The sequence below is a fragment of the Ursus americanus genome, chromosome 14 (assembly GCF_024610735.1).
Source record: "Ursus americanus isolate L20-20 chromosome 14, mUrsAme1.1.p, whole genome shotgun sequence".
Taxonomy (NCBI): Eukaryota; Metazoa; Chordata; class Mammalia; order Carnivora; family Ursidae; genus Ursus; species Ursus americanus.
The window spans coordinates 56,405,221-56,431,272 of record NC_142140.1 but is presented as its reverse complement, the minus strand read 5'-3'; the positions used below and the strand labels follow the sequence as shown (position 1 = coordinate 56,431,272).

The following is a 26,052-nucleotide window of genomic DNA, read 5'->3' as shown; positions in this document are numbered from 1 at the left end:
GCAGGCTGCCCACCCCAGGCACGCCCGGGCTCCTCCTCTGCCTTTTTCACCTGCTGGTTCCCCCAGGCCTCCCACTTTCCTTTCCTTCTGGACAAATCCAGGATGTCTTCAGGTGTGGCTGGATCCAGCAAATCCGTTCCTCCCATGTCCTCCCCTTCTCAGCTGATGGCAGTTCCATCCTTCCGCGGGCTTAGGCTAGAAGTCGGGGGCCAGGCTTGACTCCTCTTCTTCCCTCACCCCCACATACTGCCAATCTGGAAATACTCTCAAGTTTCCCTCCTAAATTTCTTGTGTATTTGTCCACCTTTCTCCATGCACCCTTGGACCCTGCCCCCATTATGTCCTCCTGGACCAGCACAGTCCCCTGTATCCTGGTCCCCCAGCTCCCGCCTTCGCTCCCCAAAACATCCACCAGAGGGCGCCCATGAGCACCTGAGTCAGGTCCAGCCTGACCGGGTTCAAAAGCCGCCTGGCTGAGCCTCCCGAACATGCCAGGCCCAGTCCTACCCCGGGGCCTTTGCACATGTTGTCCACGCCACCTGGAACATCTTCCCCCAATTTTCACGGCTGTTTCTCTCTCACCATTCAGGTCTCCCTCAAACACCACTTCCTCAGAGATGCCCTGGCAAATCACTCCGGCTCCGGTAGCACCCCTGTCAACCTTGATCATTCATCCCTCTATTTTTTTTTTCTTTTTTGGCACTTATTTTCATCTGAAAGTATCACTTGTTTACTCTCTAGATCTCCGCTGTCCAATATGGGAACCACTACCCAAATGTGACTAGTTAGATTAAAAAAAAATGAAATGCAGCTAAAATTCCAAATTCGGTTCCTCGGTCACACTGGCCATGTCTCCAGCATGGCTCTCGGCCACAGGAGTGAGGTGTGCAGACAGAGCACCTGTCTATCACCGCAGGAAGTTCTGCAGGGCTCTGCAGGAGACGGTGGGGGCAGGGAGGGCAGGGCTGTGTCAGCTCTGGTAGCTTCTGGGTCCCAGAGCCGGGCACACAGTAGGCACTCAGTAAATGCTTTCCAAATGGATGACTGAACTAATGAATGGCTGAAGAGCCTCCGTGAGGCCTGGAGGGGCCGACTGGCAGGGCAGGGCGGAGGTCGGCAGGCACCATCTGCAGCCAGAAAAACCCACACGGCTGCGCTTTGAACCTGGGTCTCCCTGGTTTACAAGTCAGGCACCAACGAGGGGCCACTGCTCCAGCCCCGAGGGCAGAAATGTGTAAAAAGCTGCCCCAACCCCAGCCAGCCTCCGCTTTGCATCCCGGCGCCAGGGTTCTGAGTCAGCTAGAAGGCGGCAGAAGGAACAATCCCCCTGCCACAGCCCAGGCAGAAGGAACAATCCCCCTGCCACAGCCCAGGCCTCCGCCTCTGGGGCTGGGAGGCTGGGACCCCGCCAGGCGCCATCTCCCACCTTAAACCCGCCAGGGCCGCATCGTCTCTGCGAGATGCCTCCGCACTCACCAGGTCCCCAGTGAGGACGTGCCTGGTGTTCCCCAAAAATCCTCCCCTCCTTGTTCACAACTTCTGCCACAGCCCCAAATCCCTCATTAAATCTTTCATTCAACTGGCTCACGCCTTTCCCTTAAACTAATTTACTTTAGCAACGAACTCTATAATGCAGGGCTCTAACTGCCAAGCCTTGAAAGTCGCCAGAAAAAAATGTTACAATGAAAATATGTACCCAGTTCTTCCATTTTCCCTGGATACTGTTGCTAAAGCCGGCAGCCCAATGGTTATAAAGAGACTGGCAGGTGTTGGTGTTAAAGATCACACCGCACCCGACGGAGCCTTTCTCCTTGAACTGCTATGAAATGAAAGGGGAGTCATTACTGATCTGTGATGCTGGATGCCTCCTCCGTAACAGCCCCCCCCCCAAAAAAAAGCCTCCCCCCTAGGGTGTGTCCGCAGAGTGCTATGTGGTCCTGAACAAGTCCTTGCTATTCTCTGGACCTCAGTTTTTCCCACCTGTGCAGAGGAAGCCTGGCTGTTTTGGTGCTTGGGGCTGAGTGTTGTGGGTTCAAGGTCTTTGGAGATCATGGAAACGGACGGACGCACAGGGCGGAGAGGTCCCCGAGGCAGAGCTGGGTGCTGCCCTTGACTGACTTCCCTCGTGAAGGTGGGACCCAGTCTTGGTCACTGCTACGCCAGGTGCTATCCTGAGTTCTGGGGAACAGGCCAGGCACCAAGGCAGACAACCTCCCAGGATTCTCTTCTTAGGAGGGCCAGTGACAAAAGGCAGCCATGCAAAGATGGGAGTGAAGAGGAAGTTCTGGGCAGAGGGCACAGCATGTGCAAAGGTCCTGAGGTAGAAGGGGACACACTAAGTTCTAGGAAAAGAGGGGGCTGGTATCGCTGGGAGACAGGGTTTTCAGGGTACGGGGTGGGGCGTGTCATTTGAAGACTGAACATATATGAGGAGCGAGCAATCATCATACTCTGGTAACAATGCTCCTTTTACACACACACCTGCATTTGTAGAGGACCTACTGTATACCCAGCTCCAGCCAGAGCACTAGGGAAGGGACACAGGATGACCCAGGCAGCTCCCGCCCAACCTCAGGGAGTTCACCCGTGGAGGAGGCAGGCTTCAGGGAGGAGGTGGCATCTAAGACGTGAAGGAAGAGAAAAAACCAGGAGAGGAAGCATAAGCAGTACTGAACAGAACAGAAGAGGCGAGGCAGGAATAGGAACTCTGGGCCAAGTCCCAGCCCACAGGTGAGAAGCCAGAAGGACCAGGCACCTGCTGAGGGGGGTGGGGAGGCAGGGCTGGCTCTCTGCTGCGTGAATTCAAGGGCTCGCACACCCCCCTGGGCAGCTCCCGAAGCTCTCAAGTGCTGGGCGACCAGAAGAAGGGGACATCTTTGGACAGGGGTTTGCATGTGGACCCAACCCCATCTCCCCCAACACGTACAAATGCTCGGTAAACAGTTCGTATGCGCAAAGCACGCAGGACTGAGCTGGGCACACGGCAGATACTTGATAAGCGCACTGCCCGTTACTCCTGGCTTCCGCCACCGGCCGGGCATCCACGAAGCAGTTCACTGAATCCCCTCAAAGACTGGTTTTATTACTCTCCCACTTTTCAGTTGGGGAAACTGAGGCACAGGAGTGGGGCCCAAATTCTCACCACCAACGACTGGCGGAGCTGGGACTTGAACCCAATCTGGTTCTCAACTTCTCCCACCACCTATCTGGGCCTCAGTTTCCCTTCCGCAGCCCTTGCTCTCCCGCGCCACCTAGAATCGCACGGTGCTGGAATCCACAGCATCTCTAACGGAGCCCATCTGTGACTAAGCCATCTCCACGTGGGCAGGGGCTGGCTGCCACTCGAAGGCATAAAGACAAACCACTGTATTAGTATTATTATTATTAGTTATTAATTATTTCCCAGCAGCTGCCTCTGGCAAGCAGTGCTCATTGGGAGCAGTGGCGGAGGGGACACGGGCATGTGGAAGGACAGCAGCTTGGGTTCAGCAAGTGTCCAGGGAGGTCTCACCGGCGGGCCTGTGCGCTCTCTGTCCACCCACCAGGAATGCTCTTCCCCCAGAAACCTCCTTGGCTCCCTCCCTCCCCACCTCTGTTCAAACAAGGACTTCCCAGACCCCTTATTTAAAATCCTGCCCCACTCTGGCACTCCCCATTCCCTTTCCCTGATTTTTTTTCCCCTAGAGCAACACAACACAACACCCCCTGACATCTGATGTGGGTTTTTTTTTTCTTCTGTGCTTTGTTTATTCTCTTCATGTCCCCAACTGGAGTGCTAGCTGCAAGAGGGCAGGAAATCTGTGTGTGTGTTTTTTTTAATTCTTCCTGCCTGGAACAGAGAGCAGCTGGCATACCGCAGACACATTTGTGGAAGGGAGGAAGGGAGAGTCCCTCTTCTCTGCCCCCAGAAGCCACCTCTGCTGTTGCTCTGTGCCCATCTCTGCACATCTCTGCCACGAAGTCACCGACCAGAGGCAACTCTCGAACGGAGTGAAACTCTACCATCCCGTGTGTATCACGTCCCAGCGGCCACCTCTGGCCACCTCTTTCACATGATGCTGTTATCTACTGAGCCCACACATCCCCAGGCTCTTTTTTTTTCACCTGCTGTGTCATCTTCCCTCACAAGGCTGAGTCCCATTATCCCCATCCCCTGGCGAGGGACACTTACGTTGGCTCCATTTTTTTTTTTTTTTTTTTTCTTCTCAACCTCACCCCATACCATGGTGAATCCGTGTCAATGCCTCCCAAGCCTGGGGGAAGCAGCTCGCTTTCTCGATGCTGAGGGGGGCCGGGGAGTGGGAAGGGGGTTATGCATTCCCTTTGGGTCTGCTAACACCATCTCTAGGAATTTATCTGATAGATGCATCCCTGTGAAATGACGCGCATAGGAAGTCCCCACCGCAATCGACTTAAAGCAACCTAAGCAGTCATCGGTAGGGGCTCGGTTAACTGTGTAACAGCACAAGGGCCTGAAGAGTGATGGACGAGTTTTGTATCTCTTAGTATTACGAGATTAGTATAGCAGCTGTGAAAGGGAACGGGGAAGCCAGATGTACAATTATGAAATTACTTTGAAGATGCTATATTTTTAAGTAGGGGGAAAACACACACACACACCAAGGTACAGAACAGCATGTAAAACATGCTCCCATTTGGTTAGACAAAGGGATACAAACCTACCCGCCTGCGAACCGCTCCCAGATCTCCAGATAACGGCACTGTCCAAAATGGTAGCCGTGAGCTGCCTGTGGCTGTTTACAGTTAAATGGAATAAGATGCAAAATTCCAGCCCTCGGCTACACAAGCCACATCTCAACTGCTCCCATTTGAATAGCGCACACGGCTTAGTGGCTCCGTCATTTGAAAATGCAGGCAGGCACATTTCGGTCATCACACCAGTTACACCGGACAGCGCTGCAGAGCAGGGGAGGGGGCAAACTACAACCCACAGGCTACACGGCCCCTCGGGCTGCTTGTATAAATAAAGCTTTATTGGCACACGGGCCACGCCCCTTCATTCACCTACTGAATCTGGCTGCCTTCACGCTACAATGGCAGAGTTGAGTAGTATCAACAGAGAGAGACCTCAAACCCACAGAGCACAAATGATTTACTATCTGGCCCTTCACAAAACATCTACCTACCAACCCCTGTCCTAGATGGAGGCTGGTGGCTGCTCGCGGGGAAGGAAGGGAGGGGAACTGAGGATCTGAGGGAGGGGTAGAGAGACTCTCCATTGTGCGTCCTTCTGGGTGTCCTCAACTGTGTCCCACATGGAGGCGCTCTCTGGCCAGAAAAATGAATTAAAAATAAAAGATGTTTCAAAGTGGTGATGCTTATTTGTTCTCCTGCTGGTGGGGCTCTGAGGGCATGATCCCTCTGCCGTTGTCACTCTGGATATTACAGAAGCTTCCGAACTTTTTGCCACGCGAATGGACAAGAGATGGGCTCTTGTTGATTTAATTTGCATCTCCTGGGCAAGAGATGGGGGAAATCTTCAAAATGTGGATAAATGTGTGTCTACCCATCAGCCATGAGCCCCCAGACTCTGAAAGGGTGGCACCTCAGACACCCAAGCATCCCCGGCACCCACAGCGCCCACGTGGGGCCGTGCAAACAGTTGGAGCCCAATAAATGTGTGTTGAGCGGAGGAAGGACTGAGGGAACTGTGCCCAGGGCCATGCGGTTCCACAAGGCCTGGGGTCACTGGGGATGGCGGTGGGCATCGAATGCCGAGCCAAGCTTCCCGGAGGCAGTGTCCCCCACGGACCCGTATAGGCCTGACAGCCTTGGAGGGTGGGCTGCGTTCAGCAGTGGGGGGCACGGGCAGGGGGGTCCTGCAGCCGCGGAGGTGGGGGAGACCCCGGGCTCCAGGCCCGGAGAGGGATTATATATTCATCAGAATCTTAAACAAAAGCCCCGCAGCCGCCTGTCAGCCAGGCTCTGGCTTTTATGGTAATCGGCGATGAATTACCCACAATGCCCGGCCAAGCGCAAGTGGTTCTTGGCCCAGATCCTAAACTAATTTTTATATGTTCGTGTGTATATAATTTCGCTTGCTCCCTCCCATTCCTCGTCCATCATTAGCGGGAGCGTGGGGGGAGGGGCAGGGGCAGGGGCAGAGGAAACCCTGGGTGTAAAAGGGAGGAGGGTGCTCCCCGAGACCCCTGTCCCTCGAGCCCGCCTGGCATCAGGCGTCGGGTGCGTGGAGGCGGGAGGTGAGTGCCAAGCTGGAGCCTAGGGGAGCCTGGAAACCACCAAGAACTGAAGTTGGCAGCCCTGGGGGTGGACAACACAGAAGGAAGAAGGAAAGAAGCAAACCAGGAGGGGCGTGGGCCCGTCAGTGGGGTCCTGCCTCTACCACGTGCTCTGTGCGCCCTTGGACAAGCGCCTCAACTTCTCTGGGTTTCAGCTCCCTGGTCTGCAAAACAGGCCCCCTTCAGATCCCCACCTATAGGCCGCCAGCGAATTTCAAAATGTGTGCTCCCAGGGTCCCGGTGGCGCTGGGAGATGGCACAGCTTCAATCCCAGCCGCATCCAACCCCCTGTGCATAACTGGCCCCTGTTCTAAGCGCTTTGTGCCGAAGGCGGAACGAGACATGTGCCTTGCCCAAGCCGGGAGCCACCACCTCCAGGAGGCCCGCTCCAGCGCTTCCAGAAAGAGCCAGACCCTTTGCCTTCTGGGAACTTTGCGGGTATTCAGTAACATAGGGGTCCCCAGGCCTGCCCCTCTCCTGTGGATTGCAGAAAACCAGCCATCGCCTTGGATTCCACTCAGTCCCAACCTGCACCCACTGCTTGGCCAGTTCCACTGGTTCTTCTGAAAATCTTTTCCAGAATCCTCCCACTTTTCCACCCTCCTCTCCATCTGGTCCCGCACCCATCCCTGCTCACCTGGACAAACGCAGTCACCCTTACCCCTCTCTGACCCTTACCACCCCAGTCCCCCATAGCCGCCACCAGAGGGCGCCCATGAGCACCGGAGGCGGGTCAACCCTCCAGGGCTCCCCCTCCCCCCACCCTCCAGGGCTTCCACCTCCCTGGAGGGAAAAGCCCAAATCTCCAAGTGAACCACATGGCCCTGAATGACTGCCCTCTCCCCTCCCTGCCCTCCGCGCCTCTCTCTCTCTCCCCAGCTCCCTCTGCTCCAGCCACAGGGGCCCCCTTCCTGCTCCTCCAATGAACCACACCTGGTCCTGTCCCAGGGCCTTTGCAAAGGCTGTTCCCCCTACCAGGAACACTTTTCCCCCAGAACTCGACACAGTTCACTCCCTCACCTCCGGCTGGTTTTACTGAAATGTCACCTCTTCAGAGAGGCCTGCCTTGATTCCGCAGTTAAAATAACCCCTACTTATCATCTCTGCCCTTCCCTGGCTTCATTTTCTTAAAATTTTCTTCATGTTCTTAAAAGCGTGGCATCCAGTGTAAGTCCCTAATTAAATCCTTAATCTAGACTATACTCCAGCGAGGGCAGGGCTTTGAGCTCTGTCTTCTTCACCACTCTGTTCCCAGCACCTGGATCAGGGCCCAGCATACAGAAGGCGCTCAATAAATATCCACTGGTGAATGTCCCAGAAAGACCCCTATGATCGTTCTCAACACTCAAAAGCTCTTCTCAGGGGCCCAGAAGAAAGTTTCCGATCCGAAGCCATCCCCTAGGCACCCCTTGCTCCGTGGGAGCAGCCAAGGAGAGCAACCCATCATTCCTGTCCCGCGAAGCTGTTCCGGGGAAGCCGGCCGCTCTCTGCAGGGTGACCAGGCGAGAGCCAGCCGATGCTGTGTGTGAAACCTCACACTCGTGCCTGAAGCCGGTGTGCGAACAGGCTCGCCTCGTGGAAACGGGAAAGAGAGAGGTGCCTGGGTCTGTCGGCCAGGTGGGGCTGGGCCCACCAGTGGCGTGACACGCAGCCCAGAAGAAGAAGGCACCAGCTGTGTGCATGGGGTCTGTTAGCGAAAGAGTACGGCATGGGACAGCAGGTGCGGGATGGGTGGAAAGAGGGACAGGAGAACCGTGGACCTATATTTACTAACACGAAAACAGTCACAGCAGTAACACTCACTAATATTGAAGACTGTTCAACGTGCCTCATGTATAGAACCTCGCCTAATTCTCTCGCTCTTACAGATGAGGAAACTGAGTCTGAGAGAGGTCAGGCCACCTGCTCAAGGTCACAGGCTGGGGGTGGCAGAGGGAGATGAGGGATGACAAAGTCGGCTCGTAGCCAAGCATAACACCCGGTACACAGTAGGTGCCCCATAAACGCCATGAAGATGCCCAAGGACAAAGCCAGGAGAGGCAGGGCTGTGCCCAGGTGGAGACGGCAGGAGGTACTGAGCAGTCAGTCGGGCGACCGTGGGGGAGAAGGGGCAAGGGCTCGAGCAGTCAGTGCAAACATGTAGGAAACTGGGCATCGGGAAGAGAGGCGGCTGGCTTGGAAAACAATTGGCTGCCAATCTCATTTCCTCCTGTGACAGAGCTGGGCAGGCCTGGCCGGGGCCCACGGCTGGCGCGGAGCCAGGGTCGGCAGGGACCTCCCCACCTGTCACCCATGATGTGTTCATCAAAAGCAAGGAAAACGTCATGACCATCCGGGGTGGCTGGCAGGAGGGACATGAGTGGGCGCTTCTTGGGTGGGGAGGGGAGAGCTGGCCCAAGGTCCATGTGGCCTCTGGCAAACCTGTTCTCCTCCTCTGCCTTGGTTGGACCAACCCACCACTCAACTTGTGTTTACGGAGAGCCCTGTGGTGTGTGGTCCAAGACCATGGGTTTTAACATGAATTCGATCCCAAGCTCTGCCCCTTGCTTACTTCAGCAAGTCGTTTCCCTTCTCTGAACCTCAGTTTTCCCATGTGGAAAATGGGAGCTGTCACCCCTAGCCTGGGACAACGTTCCCAAGCCATGGACTTTAGATTCAGAGCCACGTGAGTCTGAACTGTGGCTTAACCTCCTCCTAGCTGTGTGGTCTCAGGCAAGTAGTTTACGCCACCTGGGTCTGCTTCTTTCATCTGTTAAAAATGCCTTGTTTGAGCCCCTGGATCAAGCCATGCCTGAAGCTATTCTAACATCAACCTTCTGAGTTCTAAGAGCCAATCAGTTCATCTGCTTTTTTAATAATGCACTTGACTGGAGTTTCTCCTCCTTTCAAGCTGCAGGCCCACTGTGCGCCTGACGATGCGGCCTCATCAGGAGCGAGGCAGGGAGCTGAGGATAAGAAAGAAACCTTGAAGGTTATTCCTGCTCAACAAAAAATGGGACCTCTGGGTCTCAGGTCTTCCAGAACGCAGTCACCGCAAAGTGACACCCACACGGCATCATCCGAATCAGAGATTGTGGGCAGTGCCTGTTTACTGAGCACCTATCATATGAGCATCGACTGAATGCCTATTACGGACCCACTAACCTAACATCTACCAGGATCCACTTAGTGAGTGCCTGCTAGGCCCAGTGCAAGGCACGGGTGACACTATTTCACCTTAAGGGCTCACAGTGACTTCACAACTCTGCCTGGAACACCCTTCCCCCCCCCTTCTACCCAGATAACTCCTACGCGACCTCCACATCTTAGATCCGCCACCATTTCCTCCAGGAAGCCTTCCCTGATCTCCCCTCCCATCATTCACCCCCAGAGCCTCTGTCCTCTCTTCCCCTCCCCCTGTTCCAGTTCCGGGTCTGGTGATTTCTGTATTTCACCGAGTTTAAGATGCTTTGTTAAGTATCCATGCTGGGAAAACATGGACCAGCTGAACTGGACACAACTTCTTTACCACAGAGAAGGACCTGACAGCTACTGAAAGAGCTTTCTAGACTTTGTTAGACCTAGACTTTGATCATGTTTTTTCTCCCGAACTAGGTACTTAAGTGGGAAGTGTCAGTAACTATAAGGTTCGACTTGAAACTCCTCTGTGGCCCGAGCCCGGCTCTTCTGAGTTGCTTTGCAGCCCGGACCTGTCCGGCTGGGGTTTTGCACACAGCACGGGTCTCTGAACTTCCAAGCCCTAGAGCCTACCATCTTCCACGGGCGACCCTTGGAGCAGCCAACGCCCCCTCAGTGCACTCCCACCCAGCCTCGCCGGGCTTGAACACTGTGCTTTGTCAACGGACGCTTTGGGGGCGGCGGGTGTCAAGGCGGGAATAACTCTGCCTAAAACTGCCCGGCACACAGCACGCGTGCAGCCGATATCACTGGTATGAACAAACAGCTGAGTCCGCTTCCACAGCAAACAGAGCGTTCAGAGAGGCCAGGCAACAGCCACAAGGTCACACAGCTCAGTAAGAGGTGAGGGCAGATTGCGAATCTGGATCTCTATCTAACAGAATCCCCAGTTTCCCAAAGGTTCATGCAGCTGACAGCCCCTACAAAGTATTTCCCCAAAATGGTGGGGGGGGGGGGCAGCCCCCCCAACAGCTCAACTAAGAGAACCCAAACTCACACAAGTTTTTAAACACATGTCTTTGGTCAAATCTATAAATTAGGAAAAAGTGGTGGCCAGTCAGTGCTTGGGGACCAGGCTGCATCCCAGCCAGGCCCCAGCAGTGAGTCAGGCCCTCAGGCCACCCGGCCTCCACGCAGCAGCCAGCTGTGTGACCCTGGCCAGATGCCTTGACCTCTTTGGGCCTCAGTGTCCTCACCTGTTACACGGCAACAGGAGTGCCTCACAGAGCTACTGTAAAGATGAAACCCACGAAGTCGGCCTTCAAACTCTATCCCAAATCTGCCTGCTTCTCCCCCCTCCTCTCTCTCTACCTGGTCCAGCGGCAGGATCTCCTGCCTGGGCCAACTGAGCCACCACCCCTCCCAGTCCCTCCTCCCACAGCAGCCACCAGAGGGCGCCGTGAGCACCCGAGTCAGATCTTCCCTCCCTCCTCTGCCCACAGCCCTCCAGGACTGCCACCTCAATGGGGTAAAAGCCCAAGTCCTACCCGAGTTCCCCAAGGCCCTCCTTTCCTCCCTTTCTCCCCAGAACTCACTCTGCTCCAGTCACATGGACCCCCTTGCTGCTCCTTCAATGAACGAGGACTGCTCCGGCCCCAGGGCCTTTGCACAGACTGTGCCCTCTGCCCAGACCATTCTTCCTCCACGTATCCACTCAGTTCCCTCCCTCACCTCCATCAGGGCTTTCTCAGACTGTCACCTCCTCGATGAAGCTGTTCCTACAATCCCGTTTAAATGACAACCCTCTCCCCTCCCCTCCCCAATCCCCTTCTGTCCTTGCTTTCTCCTATCACCATCTAACGTGACAAATATTTTATTTTGCTCATTGCATCTCCCCAATCAGACCTTGAGTCCCACAAAGGCACGCACTTCCTCCCGTGCCAGGTCCCAGAGAGAGCCTGGCACCCAGGAGGGTCCAAGAAACCTGCCCAGACGACTGAGGGCAGAAACGCGAGGGAGGCAGCAGCTACAGCTGAGCCAGCCGCGGGGCCACAGGGGCTGGCAGCGGAAGCTTCCACGCCTCCTCCCAGGGGGCCCTTCCTGTCCCCATTTCTGAGCCATCCCTGGACGCTGCCCCCCCTGCCCTTTCCTGAGCCGCCAGCCCCGGTCTGTGCCTGTGTCATCCGGCAGCCCGACACCTGCTGAGCGAACGCAGGAAGCAGAGGCCGCCTCCGCAGTGCCTGTGGCCTGGACCAGGCACGTCCCTCTGGGCCGTATAATCCCGCCCCCTCCCCCCGGTGGGCAGGCGGGAGGCCCCAGAGGTAGAGCCAGGACCACGAAGCCAGACACACACACACAGATGGACGAGAGGAGCGTTCATCTCCCCGCCCCCACCCCCAGGCAGAGCCAGCATGGGGAAGCGGCCTGAGGTTCAGCAGATGAATGCCACACCACCCCCCTCGGAGCCCAGCACTGCCCTGGGGCTTCACCCTCAATGACCCATCAGCTGCTCTGAGGGACCCCGGGGGGGGGGGACAGTCATCAGTATCCCCACTTTACAGAACAGCACACTAGGGCTGGGAGAGGCCACGTCACAGCAAGCAAGAAACCCCTGGCCGTCTGGCCCCAGAGTCCGGTTCTTAACCACGGTCTCCGTGGTCTCGGTCGGTGACAAGAATAAACGAGGCAGGAAAGCGTCAGTGACGTCTCCGGAGCATTTGCTGTGCACCCAGCCAGGAGGCGAGGGGAAACCGCGGAGGAGGTGCCGGCTGCCTCCTGGCTGCCTCCCAGCAGACACGGCCGTGAAATGGGCCCATTTTAAGGATGAGGAAAATCGAGTCCCTGAGGGAGGAAGTGGTTTCCTGAGGGTTCCTGGAAGTGGCAGGCCCAGAGCTGACACTAAATTCACTATATCCTTCCCTCGGAGGGATGGTGGCGGTCATTCCAGAGGGACTGGATGGTGTAACGAGGTCAGCTTACATCTCGAGAAAACCCAGTGGGCCAGGCCCTGAGGGGAAACCCTCAGTCGTCTCGTTGGCAGATGGATAAACTGAGGCTCAGAGAAATTCAGCCATCTGCCTAAGTCCTGAGACGTCCCCATGTCACAGGCAGGTAAACGGAGGCTCAGACGAGTTCCACCCTTTTGACCAAACCTGGACATGTCCCATTTCCAAAAAAGTAAATTGAGGCTCAGAGAAGTTTCTACCTTGCCCACAGTCACACAGCCAGCAAGAGGTGGTGCTGGGTCTCCAGCCCGAGGCTTCCCAACCAGACTTGGAACTGCGGGCCACACAGGGCCACCTGGGCTGGCTGGCATCAGCCAGCAGGGGAAGCCCCCAGCTGCACAAACCAGACACCCCTCGGGAGCCGCAGCTCCAGGGAGCATCCCCGGTGACACACAGCACAAAACCTAAAGGGCGAGTGTCGAGAATGGGAAAGCAACCGTGTGGACGGCTGGGCATCTTGAGGCATAAAAGAGGGGGAAACACCTAACACCAACTATATTTTTAAAAATCCCACAGCAATAAGGAGGCCGGCCCGTCAGCACGGCGTCACGACCGTGGGCAGGCAGAGGCCCGGGAACGTGGGGACGCGGCTATTTTAAAGGGGCTATTTCTGGAGGCGAGGTGAGAACACGGGGGCGAGAGGAAGGATCAGGAGCAGCCGCTGGGACGCTGGGACCGACTCGCCGGCAAACTGACCGACTCTGGGGGGTGGGGAGGAAAGGGGAGAGCTCGGGAGCCACCAGCCAGCTGGAAAACCTCGGGCGTCCCCCAGCCTCGTGTCTCCCGCTGTGAACAGAAACCTGTTTATGCAAAACACAGGCACTGAGCCCTACTGTGCACGCACAGGTGCTGCTGTGGACACAGCGGAGGAGACAGGCCAAAAACGCCTCCCCAGGGAGTCCCAGCCAGAGCGGGAAGCAGAGGATAAGTAAGAGGCATACAACAGGAAGCCGGGGACAGGTGCCTCACCTAAAATCAGAACAGGTAAGAGGTCAGTCGGAGAGTGGGGGAGAGGCGAATTTTGCAAATGATCATTTTACCGATTATTTTGCAAATAATAATTTTGCAAATCTTAGTAGGGAGGTCAAGAAAGGCTCAGTTCACAATGAGCAGAGACCTGAAGGACAGTATGTGTCTGAAGGCTCACATACGACCACTGTTAGGACCAAGTTGGGTTTCAGGTGCCAAAAACCTCACAGGAGAGGCGTCCTTGCTCTCTTCACGTAAAGGAAGCTCCCAGATTGGCCTTTCAGGGCCATTTGGCCCACTTCACAATCTTTGGGACCAAGGATCCTTCATCCTTTTGTTCCCCCATTCTTGTCCATGATATCTGCCTCGTGGTCCAAAAGAGCTGCCCGAATGCCTACCATCACCTCCATATTCCAGCCGGGGGGTAGAAGGGAGCATGTGCTACTCCCTTCGAAGGCATTTCCAGGAAATTCCATTCATCTATCCCACTGGACAGAACTGAATCATGGAGCACAGACAGCAGCAAGGTGTACTGGGAAATTTTTTTTTTCCTACCAGGTGTCCCTGTGCCCAGATAAGTCATAGAATTCAACTGCCTTGAAGGGGAGGAGAAGGGATATAGGGAGACCCCACCACAAACATGTGGCCCGAGAGGGTGAGGCCTTAGGTTTCAAACCAGCGCATCCGAGAGACTTTAGCCCAGGTAGAGAAGAGAGAGGTCATGGGAGCCAGCCCCTGCCTCCACAACCGGCATAGTTTTCACTCATCCCTGAGCCTGCCTCCCCGAAGACTCCACGGTCAGAAACAGTGGCCGGAGCCCAGTTCAGACCCTGCGTTCCACAGCTCCCCAGAAGCAGGACCCCACCCACGGTCTGCGCTCCCAAAGCACCAGGGCCCGAGGCACCCGGCCTCCCCCATCCTGCCTCGTGCCTGCCTGGTGAGGCCGCCTGGCCGATCCATCTCCTTCTCCTCGGTAAACAACTGTCAGGGAAAATAAATAGTTTTTAATAGGCTCATTAATTGAATTCAGGGAGAAATAACCTTCTCCCCAGGCTGTTGGGAAAGAAAACTCAGATGCCACGGGCAAGTCCAAGCACCTTGGTCAGAAGGTGGGAGGGGACCCAGCCGCCCAGCACGGCCGGGAGACCCCCACGCCAGTCCACCACATTCGGGGACACTGACGCCACCAGCAAGGGGGCCGGCCCTGTCCTCGGCTCCCTCCAGCCTTTGGAAGCTTGGAAGTCTCCAGTGGGTGCTAACTCGGCTTTAACGCCTCAGGAGCCCTTGGCCTCTGCTGTAAGCCTGCAGCAGCGGGATAATTTAATGTCAGGTTGTGTGGTGTGGTTTTTTTTTTTTTACTCTCATCACATTTATTTTTGAGGTCCCACCTACTTATGTCAAGGACATACCAGGTCCCCCATTCATGAGAGTAAGACAAAGTTTCCTCTTTTAAGTTTTAAAAGAGATGGGTTTAAAAGAAAACGATCATCGGGGGACCAGGCAGCTGGGGCAAAAGGTACACATCACGGTGGGTGGAGGAAATTTGGGTGGTGCTGGGCAGAGCACTGGCCAGGGAGTCCAGAGGCCTCGACACAGCCTGCAGGGTGACCGAAACATAGCCCTCCAAGGTCAGCACTGAGTCCCCGCGCCCGCCGAGGGCTCCGGCCACGCTGGATGGGTTTGCCCCACTGCGGCTCAGGTGGTCCTGGGGCAGCCTCTGGCCCACGTCAATCACGTCTGCCCGGGGCTTGCCTCCCGCTCCCGCCAGCCTGCTCTTGGCACTAGAGCGGGGAGGCTGCGGGCCTGACTTGACACCCCTGGGAGAAGCCAGATGTGGGCCCAACGGCCTTCCAGCAGCCCCAAATCCTTTGTCCGCCAAAGTTCTGTATGCAACTCCCCCGACTTGCTCCCAGAAGGTATTAATCATCAGAGAGTACTGGACAATGTTAAGCAGGTATCAGGGGGCCTTTGACATACCAGCACTTTCCAAACACAGTCAGTAGGGACCCTTCCAACCTCCCAAGAAACCAGCTCACTCCCATTTGACAGACAAAGAGACAGAGGCCCCAGCAGGTGAATCCACTGGCCCAGGGACACACTGCTCATGAGGCCAGGCCAAGCCCTGAATGTGGGTGCCAGAATGCCAAATACGGTCCCCAAAGGAAAGCCTGGTCTGTTCCTGGGGCTGCTTGGCAACTTCTCTACCCATCTGGCCAGACACACAGAGCATCAGATGAACATCAGGGTCAGCTGAGTCTTCAAATCCCCTGGCCCGGCTACTATGCATTTTGGGGGGTCCCTGGCCTTTGGACTTCTTACCTTCTCCCCAGGAGACAGGAAACCTCACAGACTGTTTCACGGTCTCCTGACCCCAACACCCATCCTCAGGACCCCTGGCTCTCAACAGCCACTCATCACTGCTTCTGTGCCGGACATCTCAGACATGTAGAGACTCAGAGAAGGCGAGCAAGTGGCCGAAGTCACACAGCATCTCCACTAGCGAGCTGCTCTCCTAGCCTCCCGGCCCAGGAAGCTGCAGACGCAGGGCTTTCCCCGCCATGACCTGCTCAATCTGGACAATTAGACACACCGATGCTCGTGGCGATGGGCGATGGCTCTCAAAAGCCAGGTCTGGGGAAAGCCCGGTAGAACTCCCATTCTGGAAAGCGCAGGCAGACAGAGCATTCAACAGCAACTGAGAAAGTAAAAATCAGAGCGCTGGGGACATGGATGGAATAGCTGGCCTGGCCAGAAATGGAGCTTCCGTCAGAGGGAACAGCAAGGACTGAGGCCTAGAGGTGGGAGTGAGGAAGGTCCCCCTGGCTGGCGCGGAATGAGTGAGGGAGACAGAAGCAGGAGGGGCTTTGCTGGCAAGAAGGGAGTTTGGGGGTGCTATCCAGAGAAGTGAAGCGACTTCCCTCAAGTCACACAGCTTGTGAGAGGCCAAAACAGATCTGGAACCCAGAAGAGCCAACAGCAATGTCCCTCCCTCTGCTTCCAATCCTCAGCTTCCCCATCTGCTAGATGGGGGCAACGGCTGCCACTTTGGGGGCCATTCTCAGGGTGAACGGAGAAAAGGGGAGCAGAGCCGGAGGGCCAGGCATGTGGCTAGGGGGATTTAATGCCTGTTTGGGCAACGTCCCCTCTGTGGCAGTGGTCTGGGAAATTGAAGGTTTGGGGTCCTCCGCTCCCTCCAATTCCTCATGAAGATGACAGGTGGGAGGGCACAGTCATTGAGTCCCTATCTGTGCAACCTGGCCGCCCGGGGCTGTATCAACATGACACCATTTAATCCCCATGACACAGCAGGCAAGATGTGTCCCCATTTTACGGATGAGAAAACCAAGGCTTGGGCGGGGGGATAACAAGTCGCCTCACACAGCCGGGAGAGCCCGTGTCAGGATTCCAACTTCGGCTGCTCAGGCCTCCCGAAGCCTTTCCCTGTGGGGACAGAGTCCAGGCTCCCAGGGCCAGGTGGAACGGAAGGGAAAAGGTCTGGACGAGGTAGCCCCTCCACACTCCAGACCCAGCACGCCGCCAGAAACCCCAGCCGGCCACGCTTTCCAGAAGTCGTACGTCAGGGGCAATTACCCACTTCTGAAAATCAGTTGGGCAGCGGGGCCGGGACAGGTGTGCGGCGGGATCCCATCAGTAATCCTTCGTTCCGTCCAGCACAGCCGTGCGGAGCGTGGGAGGTGCAAGGTCACGGGCAAGCCGACAGCCATCCTGCCTCATTTCTCCCGCCGCCACAGGTCTGGAGCACGAATCAGGGTTTCTAAACCTCGGCACTGTTGACATTTAGGGCCGGGTCATTTTGGGGGGCGTCCTGGGCACTGAGGGGGGCTGAGCAGCGTCCTGGTTCCACCCACCCGATGTCAGGAGCACCCCCAGTCGTGACGACCACGGATGTCCCCAGAGATGGCCCGGTGTCCCAGGGGGAGCAAAACTGCCCCTGGTTACAAACCACTATGACAAACTACACATCATGCTGGTGACCGGTGGCCCGGCCCAAGACCAAAGAGCTACATTCCAGAAAAGACCAGAGCCTGAGGAATGGGTCCTGCAGCCAGAAGATAATTCACAGCCCTGCCCCTCGGGACAAGCAGGCTCCCTTCTGTGCGGCATTTCATCTAAGTCAAGTTTATCATTATTACCAATATTAATATAATCAGAGCCAACGTTTATCAAGCGTGGACCTGGCCCGGGCCGTCCTCAGCCCTCCCCGTGAGTTATCTTGCCGGGGCCTCCGAAGAACCCGTCCAGGCGGCAGTGACTCTCAAACCCATAGGACAGCCCGGAAAACTGAGGCTCAGGGAGGGGCAAAGGAAGGGTCGAGGCCACCACCAGCAAGGGCAAGTGTTTTCAGGAAAAGAATGCTCCAAGGATGTAAAATGGGGCAATTTCATGTAAAATTGGGACTTTCTGCTTTTTCTCAGATCTGGCTGTGGAGCCGCTGCGGGTTGGTCAGGAGGATGGGGGGGCCCGCCTGGGGCACATCACCCACAGGCATTACGTTCCTGCCACATCCTCTTGCCTCAGTTTCCAGCTCCAGGCTGGTGGGAGGGCAAGGCCCAGCCCAGCAGACAGTCAGACGTGGCTGTGTGGTCTCATGCCAGTTCCTCTCCCTCTCTGGGCCTTGGCCTGATGGCTGTTCCAAGCAGTGTTTCCCCATCTCCCCACAGGGGTCTCTGTCGGCAACGATATTCACGCCCAAGCTCAGGGCGGGGGGGCCTTCCAGCAAACTCTGGCCGCACATGTTTAAAATACAGTAGGAACTGCTCAGCGTCAGGGTCTGTGTGGTCGGCCCGGGCTGCCTTACCGCCCGCCTCCCCCCTCCCGGAGGCCCCTCTCAGCTTTGCGCTGCTGTCCCCAAGGCCTGAGCATCTGACTGCCTTCAAGTCTCAGCTCGGAGGTCGGCCCCTCAGAAAGGCCCTCCGTGTCCTACCAGACAGAATAGTGGCCAGTGTCCTGCCAGGTCCTGCCCGCATTTCCGGTCTCAGCAGAACCCGACCGTAGTCAACCCTACCTTGCTTATTTATGTACTCACTGCCTCCCCCAATAAACTCCAGGGTCCAAGGAACACGGGACCGAGCCTGCCTGGTTTACTGCTATATCCCCAGAATTAAATTTCAATTTGCCTTTATTTAAAACAAAACAAGGAAAAAGAACACACACAGAGCTTTCTGTCTGTCGGGCAGACTTTAGCTCCTAGAGCCCTCATGATAACCCCACCGTGAGTGAGGCAGTGCCAAAGCACCCATTTTACAGATGCGGACACCGAGGCACGGGTCAGCTATAGAACTGGCCCGAGACGTCATAGCTGGTGAGTCGCAGAGCTGGATGCAATTCGAACCCAGAGTCTGGCTCCCGCGTTCTCTAGCCACCAGTATTCAACAAAGGCTAATTGAGTGAATAAATGAATTTTGAACGAATGAATGGCCCTGCGCCAAGCGTACACACTGACCCTTCGCAGGGCGCCTCTCCATGGGGCTGCCGTCTAAGCCGAGACCTCCCCCAGGGGGCGCTCCCTTAGACCCACCCTGGGCCTTGGAAGCCCCGGGCCACCACCCAGGGTCTCAGGAGTGCCCGACTCTCTCGAGTCTCTCTCGCGGCGGCCGCCTGCCTTCCCCGCCAGCCTCGCCGGGCCTCCCGTGGCTCCGATCCTGCCGCAGAAGTGGGGCGGCCTTGATTAGGCAGCCAGTGACGGGGAACGCCCCAGTTTGCAGTGGCTGAGTCATCCTGACATCCCTCCCATGCTGGACCCCATCGGGGGGCTGCTGGGGAGGCCCTGCTGGGCAGGTCTAGCCACACATCAGTGCAGCGCTTTTCACGTATTCACTCACTTAATCCCCCCAACAACGCCGAGCGAGGGGTACCATTATTCTCCACTGTGTAGACGAGACAACGGGGGGACAGAAGTTGAGCAACTCGCCCCATCACATAGACGGAGTGGGGATGCGAACCCCAGGCAGCCCCAGTCCAGCGTCCACGCTCTCGCCCTCCGAGGAAGGCAGCGGGGAGCCTCAGTGTCTCCACAGGGACCCTCAGGAGCCCCAGCAGGTGAACCAGCATCAGACTGACGTCTTGGACAACTGGATAGAGAGCCAGGCAGGCACCTGTCCTCAGGAGTTAAGCCCCAGGTTCTAATACCCATTGGCCCCGGGTAAGACTCCTTGCTCTGTCACCCATCTGTGTGACCTCAGGCCATCCAGGGCCCTTCCTGGGCCTCAGTCTCCCCCTCTGCAAAATGGGGCTCCGCACTTGAACACTGCAGTAACGGCGGGGGGCAGGGTGTGAAGGTTAAAGGCGACGGGAATGCTCCTTATATGCCTGCTCAGCACAGGGCCTGGCACGGGCGCCAAGTCCAAACAAGGCGGAGTGGCTATTATCATCTCCCCCCGACATCCCCTCATTTGCTGATCACGGGGTTAATTATAAGCAGCATTAAATTATACACACACAGACGCGCCGACCTCGCTTCCCCAGAACCCCTGAATTTCTACCCACGCAACAGCATGACAGGAGAGCATCCTTCCAGCCCCTGTGCACCCAGCCTGCCTCCATCCCAGAGTCCCAGGCCTCTAAGCCTCTGGGGCTGGGGCTGACGGGCCACGCGGGGGTCTGGGTGTCGCAGGGCGTGCGAGGCCAGCGGCGGTCACATCTGATACCCGGGGGAGGTGCTTTACCAGAAGCATCCTGTGTCCTGGCTCACCATGAACGGGGTGGTGACTGTCCTGATCTCAGAGATGGAGAAACAGAGAGGCCAACCAACCTGCAAGTTTGCACAGCTCTGGTAGAGTAGGGGGGCAGAAGTCAGGACCCCGAAGCCAGAGGCATAACCTCATTTTGCAAGCAAGGAGGCTCCCACACAGAGAGGTTAAGGGGCAGAGGTGAGGCCACACAGAGGGAGATAGGAAGGAGAAAACCTGGCAGGGAGAAGAGTTGGGATTTTCAGTTCTCCCAGTAGGACAGCACACTCCTGACCTTCCCAAAGGGGGCTAACAGCAAAGATTTTAAAAATCAAACAAATACAAAATTCAAAAGCCGCAGACACCGCCTGGGGAGTTCGCGACAAATTCTGCCCCTTCAAAAAAAAAAAGAAAAGAAAAGAAACAAAGAAAAAAACACTGTGATCCAGCCCCAGTTAAGGCATTTTTGGGGGAGGGGTCACTGCAATCTGGAAACCCAAGCCCCAAGACCCCACCCCCCACCCCCAACACCAGGGTAAAATCCATGGGAATGACCAGGGAACACAAATGCCGGGCAAGACCCTGGGTGTATTTTCAGGTACGGAATGCCTTTGGCTTCCGCAGGACTGAGGACGCCTGGATCCCAGGGAACAGAAGAGGGGATTCCTGGGAGCTCGGAATAGCACCCCCCCCCCCCCCCCGCCAACGTCCGGCCTGGCCAGGCCCCAGGAGGGGCAGGGGCACCAGCGTCTCCTCGGAGGAGGGCAGGGAAAGGAAAGACAAAAATGAGGCAGTGTGAGAAAGTCGAGGCCCTGTCCATGAGTCACTCCCGCCCGCTCGTTAATTTTCGCCTTTGCAGAAGTGTAAGCCAATTGATTTTTCATATTCCCCACGCGCAACCCCCCCACGCTTCTGAAATATCAGCCAGAGACAAGACAGAAATGGTACGTCGGGGTTTTTTTCTTTTTTCGTTTTTTTTTTTTTTTTTTTTTTCCTGAGTGTCTTTTCTTTCCTTAAAGAAAAAAAAAAAAAACCCACATACTACACTTGATACCTGGAGCTTCTAGAAGGCTAGGCGGGTGACACTCTGGACCGCAAGGTTGAGAGACCCAGGTGTCAGCACCTCCTGTGCATGTCAGAGCTAGGACGGGCCTGTCTCTGGGCTGTCCCTCCTCCCTGTGACAGGGTGACAAGCACCTGGACCTCCATCCCCTTCCAGCACCCTCTCTCCTCCACCCTGTAAGCCAAGCCGGCAGCTTTCTGGTTCCAGACCAAAGCCAGGCGAGGAGAAGACAAAATTTTAAAAAACATCCGAAAAGCCCTTGAACCCTCCTTCCCCTCCCCCCGCCCCAGGACAGGCAATGGTGTGACTGTCCACGGACCCACAGCAGGTTTTCTGTCAGATCGGCACGTGCATCCCACACAGGGACAGCAGTCATGCCTTCATCTCGTCCCCTCCTGTCCCCGCGGGAGGCTGAGCCTCCCTGCCCGGCAGGCAGATGGGGTCTCTCCAAATACCCCACCCAGGCACCTTTCCCTGCAAGGAAGGACAGAGCAAGGGCAACGTGCGCCAGCTTCGCAGGAGAGGGGCGGCCCCCTTCTTGCAAATTCTGGGAAATGGGATGCCCACCCGTGGGAGGGGTTGCCGGGAGGCTGCTCTGGATGTGCTGGGAAGCTGGGGCCGCTGGCGTCTCAGCACGCTGGCCTGGGCCCCCTGCCTCCCTCCAGAAGCAAGAGAGACCCCTGAAAGGGGACCACAGCCGGCAACTCACCCACGGAGCCCACTATACTTCAAGAACCTTCTGCCGGCTCCGAATGACTTCACAAATGGAACTAATGCAGTCGGGGGGGGGGGGATCGCTCTCAGTTGAAAACATTAAGCTTTGTCAATTATCCCCCAAACCCGCTGGGTTTATAAATATCCACCTTTATTTTTAGGGTTTTCCTCCCAAACCCGAACTCTCTACACGCCCCCCACACCCCCCCCCCCCCGACGCACGGCGGCTGTACTAAAGTCACGGGAAGCAGGTGAACGCAGGCTGCAGGGCACCTGGGTGGAAATGCCACACTGCGCCTTGGAGCCTCAGCATCCCCGCCCATCCTTCGTTCCTCGTCTCTGTCCCTCCCGGGCCACCTCGCTGACCATCGTTCGGGCCACTCGGCTGCGGTAGTAATCAGCGGAGCCACAGGTCTCCCGGCGCCCGGCTTCAGGAAGCAGCAGCCGGAGGGGAGCGCTGCACTCCAAGCCCTGTGACAAGCTTCTCAGGGCTGACCCAGAAGGCAGGAGGGGAAACCGAGTCACACCCCTCAAGTGGACAAGTGGAGGCAGACAGTCTCTGTCACCAGCCCCGGGTCCAGGGAACCCGAGGCAGAGCCCCAAGCTCTGTGTGACCCAAAGAAGAAGCAAATGGGTGGATGGTGGTGGTTCCAGAACCGCCCACCCAGACGCCACCACTAAGTCCCTGACGTCCGGGGAGCTCCTCCCCCTTGCACCCGCTCCTCACACCCTGGTCCAGACCTACAGTCCCGGGGTTAGGAGAAAAATGCCTCAAGTCTCCAAGGGTGGCCCAGGGGCATGTGGAGACACCCAGAACCCCCTGGGAAGCAAAAGAGGTGCTCAGAATCTCCGCTGGAGGGGACAGAACAGAAGCACGAGTCCACGGGTGGTGACCCGTGCAGGCAGCAGGCAGGTGCCTGGCTCTTAGTACCCCTCTCCCTGCACCCAGCACTTGCCCAGCTCAGGGGTCTGGAAGGGATCCTGGGGGGAGGATGGATCCCCCGGGGAGCCCAGCGACCACCCCGGGCAGAGTCCTCCAAGGCCATACCCGGCCACACCAGAATGCCCCATCCTGTCTCCTACAGCGGGTGGGGAGTGGGCCAGGCCATGGCCTCTCCTCTCAGGACAGCCACTGGCATGACAGCGCCAGCCCCTGTCAGCCCCTGGGGGGCCGATGTCATCGGATGGGGTGGCAGGAATAGGAAAGCGCATGAGCTCACCAGGCAGGCCGGGTCTCCCGCGACGTTTTGTTTGCCTGAGCCCAATTATACCAAATCTCAGGGCAATTGAGTATGGCGGGTGGCATCCCCCAGAGGGCTGCGGGGGGCCCAGGCCCCAAGCAGAAGTGCACCGTCACGGTGAAGGTGCCCCCGGGCCCAGGGGATGGGGCAGGACGAAGCTTTCTGGAGAAGAAGAATGGAGACACACGCAGACAGCAGGCAGCAAGAGAGGCTGGGCGGAGGGCATTGTAGGGGGCAGGGGGCTGCAGCCGGAGACCCAGGTCCAAGTTGGTGGGCTCTGCGATGTGGGGGAGGCAAGCAGCCGCCCCCTGCCCCAGCTGCCTGCCTTCCGCAGCCAAAGTATCAGCTGGCAGAGGAAGAAGAGAGCTGAGGGACAGAAGGCGGGCGAGATTGGCAGGAGGAGGGGGGCACAAAGGAAGGGACCCTGGGAGGGGGAGGGGAGCTATGCAAATGGCAGAATCGACCGAATCCCTGGGCCATTAATAAAAGCTCCAGAAGCAGCAGCTGGTATCACAGGAGTAGAGGAGCGGAAGGCTCTCTCCTCTCTTGGGCGGGAGGCGGCTCTGAGGGGGAAGCAGGGTGCCCAAAAAAAAAGGAGCCCTTGCCCCCTGCACACCAGGAACAGTAGCGATGGGGGACACGGAGGGAAAGCAAAAACCCCAGCAGCCATAGTCTGCGTGGAGGCCATTGGGGGCTCAGAGCAGGTGGGTCCCTGTCCTTGGGACTCTCAGGGACCCACCAGCTTTGTCCGAGCTTCTTAGAGTGAGTGCTAAGACACAACCTGGACAGCTAGGACACCCCCCCCCTTCGCTAGCTGGGTTGGCCAGGCTTGCTTTTCAGGGGTTTGGCCAGTGATAGAAGGGCCCCACGCTCAAAATGGGGACTCCCCCAGATGGAGATGGGGGGAACAGGGGAATCCCAGTTGAGCCTTAGGAAGGAGAGGGGAGGTGTCCCCACTTGGAGGCGCGAAGGAGGCTTCTTAATTTGGGAGATGAGGTCCCTAGGGGGTGACTAAATTTGAGGAAGGGGTATTCTCAAAAGCTGTCCATTTACAGGGCTACCAGAGGAGAATTTGAAATGGGGACAGGGTCACTAAGCAGGAGGTTCCACACGGCGGGGGGCGGGGGGTGCAGACTGTGGCTGAAAAGAAAATCCCAGTTTGCGGAAGGGTTCCCTAATTTGAGAATTCTGGAGAAAAGCAGCCGAAGGGGAGTTCTCCGATTTAGGGGGGTTTCGCGGAGGGAAGTGTCCAGGACTTGGGGGGTGCTAAGAGGGATCCTAAATTTGGGAGAAATTTCCATAAGGAGCAGCGGACTTGGCCGCAACCTGGCCAAAACCCTTTCGACCAGGGCTCGGGCACCCTAACTCCGGGGGCTCTCCTCAAGGCACGCCCCCCCCCAGCGCCCCCTTCACCCGGTTCCGACGGCTCCGCCCCCTGGATGACGTCACCTCCCCTCCCCCCCCGCCCCTAAGGGGGCTCCCGGGGCACGCAAAACCCCCGGGGCTGCTGGCTCAAGAGGCGGCTTCCCCTCTCCTGGGATCCCAAGGGGCCCCCAGCGCCGAGGAGAGGTCAGGTGCCCGGTGCGCGCCCCCGTCCGTCTGTCCGCCAGAGTCCCTGGGGCTAGGGGCTGAGCCTCGCCCCGCCTGGGGGGCTGGGAGGGGGCGCCCGGGCCGCAAAAGGGTGGGGCAAGGCCAGGGTGCTGGAGGGGTGGCCCCCCTCCCCCGGGATCGACGAGGCCGGGAGGGCGCTAGGGTGAGACGGCGTTGAGTCAGAGGTCTCCAGGGGAGGGGGATTGGAGAGCGAAGGCGGCGAGCAGAGCAGCCGTCCTGGGCGCACCGGCCGGTCCGCCCTCGCTCCCACCTGGAGCCACCCGTCCCGGGCTGGTCTCCACTCCGGGGCGCCCGCGAGCCCCCCTCCCCCAGCACAGCGCCCCCTGCCTCCAGGACCCGCCCGGGGAGCCTGGCCGGGAGCCGCCGCGGCCAGCTGCCCCTCCGCACACACGCGCGTCCCCCCTCCGCGCCTCTGCCCCGCCCGCAGCCCGGGGTGGTGCAGCCGGCGGCTCTGGGCAGCTTCCAATGCCGCGCTCCGGGTGATTCCAGCCCAGCCCCCTCCCCCGCCGCGGCGAAGCCCCCCAGCCCCGCCCGCAGAGCCCTCCCCGCGGCCCCTGCCCGCCCCGGCCCAGCCCCTCGGGGGCATTGTTCGGACGCCGCTCGCCAGGCGCAGCGGCTGGGCGTGCAGCCGGCTGCAGCGGAGCATCCTCCGAGCACAATGGCCGTGCAGGCTTTCCCGGCACAAAGCCGGCGCGCTGCCCACTCCGCTGCCTCCGAAACCCCCACTGGAGCGCCTGCAATTTTTTTTTTAATCGAATTCACGTTTTTTCCCCTCCCTTTACCTGGAGGCTGGCTGGGCTGGGCTCCCCCGGCTCTGCCCCGCTTCACATCCTGGCTGTTGCATGAGATTCGAGCGGAGCCCGAGCGCCAGCGGCTCGCGGCGTGCGCGCGCCGGCCGGGCTGCCGGGCGGGCGGCGCGAGGACACTCACTGCGGCTCGCGCTCCCCTCGCGCCGGATCGCGCGCCCCCCCAGCCGGTGACGTCATCCCTTCCGCCAGCGCCGCCGCCGCCGCCGCCGGCCGGGGGCGGGGCCGGGGCCGGGGCGGGGCCGGTCCGCGCGCGTCACTGCGCAGCCGCGCGGCAACCACGCCCCCCCGCCAATGAGAAGGCGCGGGTTGGTCAGGTGGCCCCGGGGCGTTTAAAGGGCCGCGAGAGCACGTGGGGCGCGGGGCTTTGGGATACGCGGGACGCGTGGGCGGTGGCGTCAGCGCGAGGGACTCCTCCGGCCACGATTCCGCGTCTGAGACCCAGGACGCTTGACACCTAGGGCGTGGTGCTTGCCAGGCTGTGCTTTCGATTCTGCCGCGGCTCCCCCAGCGCCCTTCGAATGCATCCACACTGGCACCCCTACTTGCCCGTGGGTGCCCAGGCTCCACCCCAGCC

At 58.0% G+C, this 26,052-nt stretch overlaps 1 protein-coding gene across 1 annotated transcript in view; it reads right to left on the bottom strand.

The window, feature by feature from the left end:
• Window positions 1-25,580, bottom strand: part of PTPRS (protein tyrosine phosphatase receptor type S) — a 96,629-nt gene extending 71,049 nt beyond the window's left edge. The window contains exon 1 of the mRNA XM_087867369.1: window positions 25,452-25,580. The gene's annotated coding sequence lies outside the window, so the exon portion shown is untranslated. The remainder of the gene's footprint in view (window positions 1-25,451) is intronic.
• Window positions 25,581-26,052: the final 472 nt, after the last annotated feature.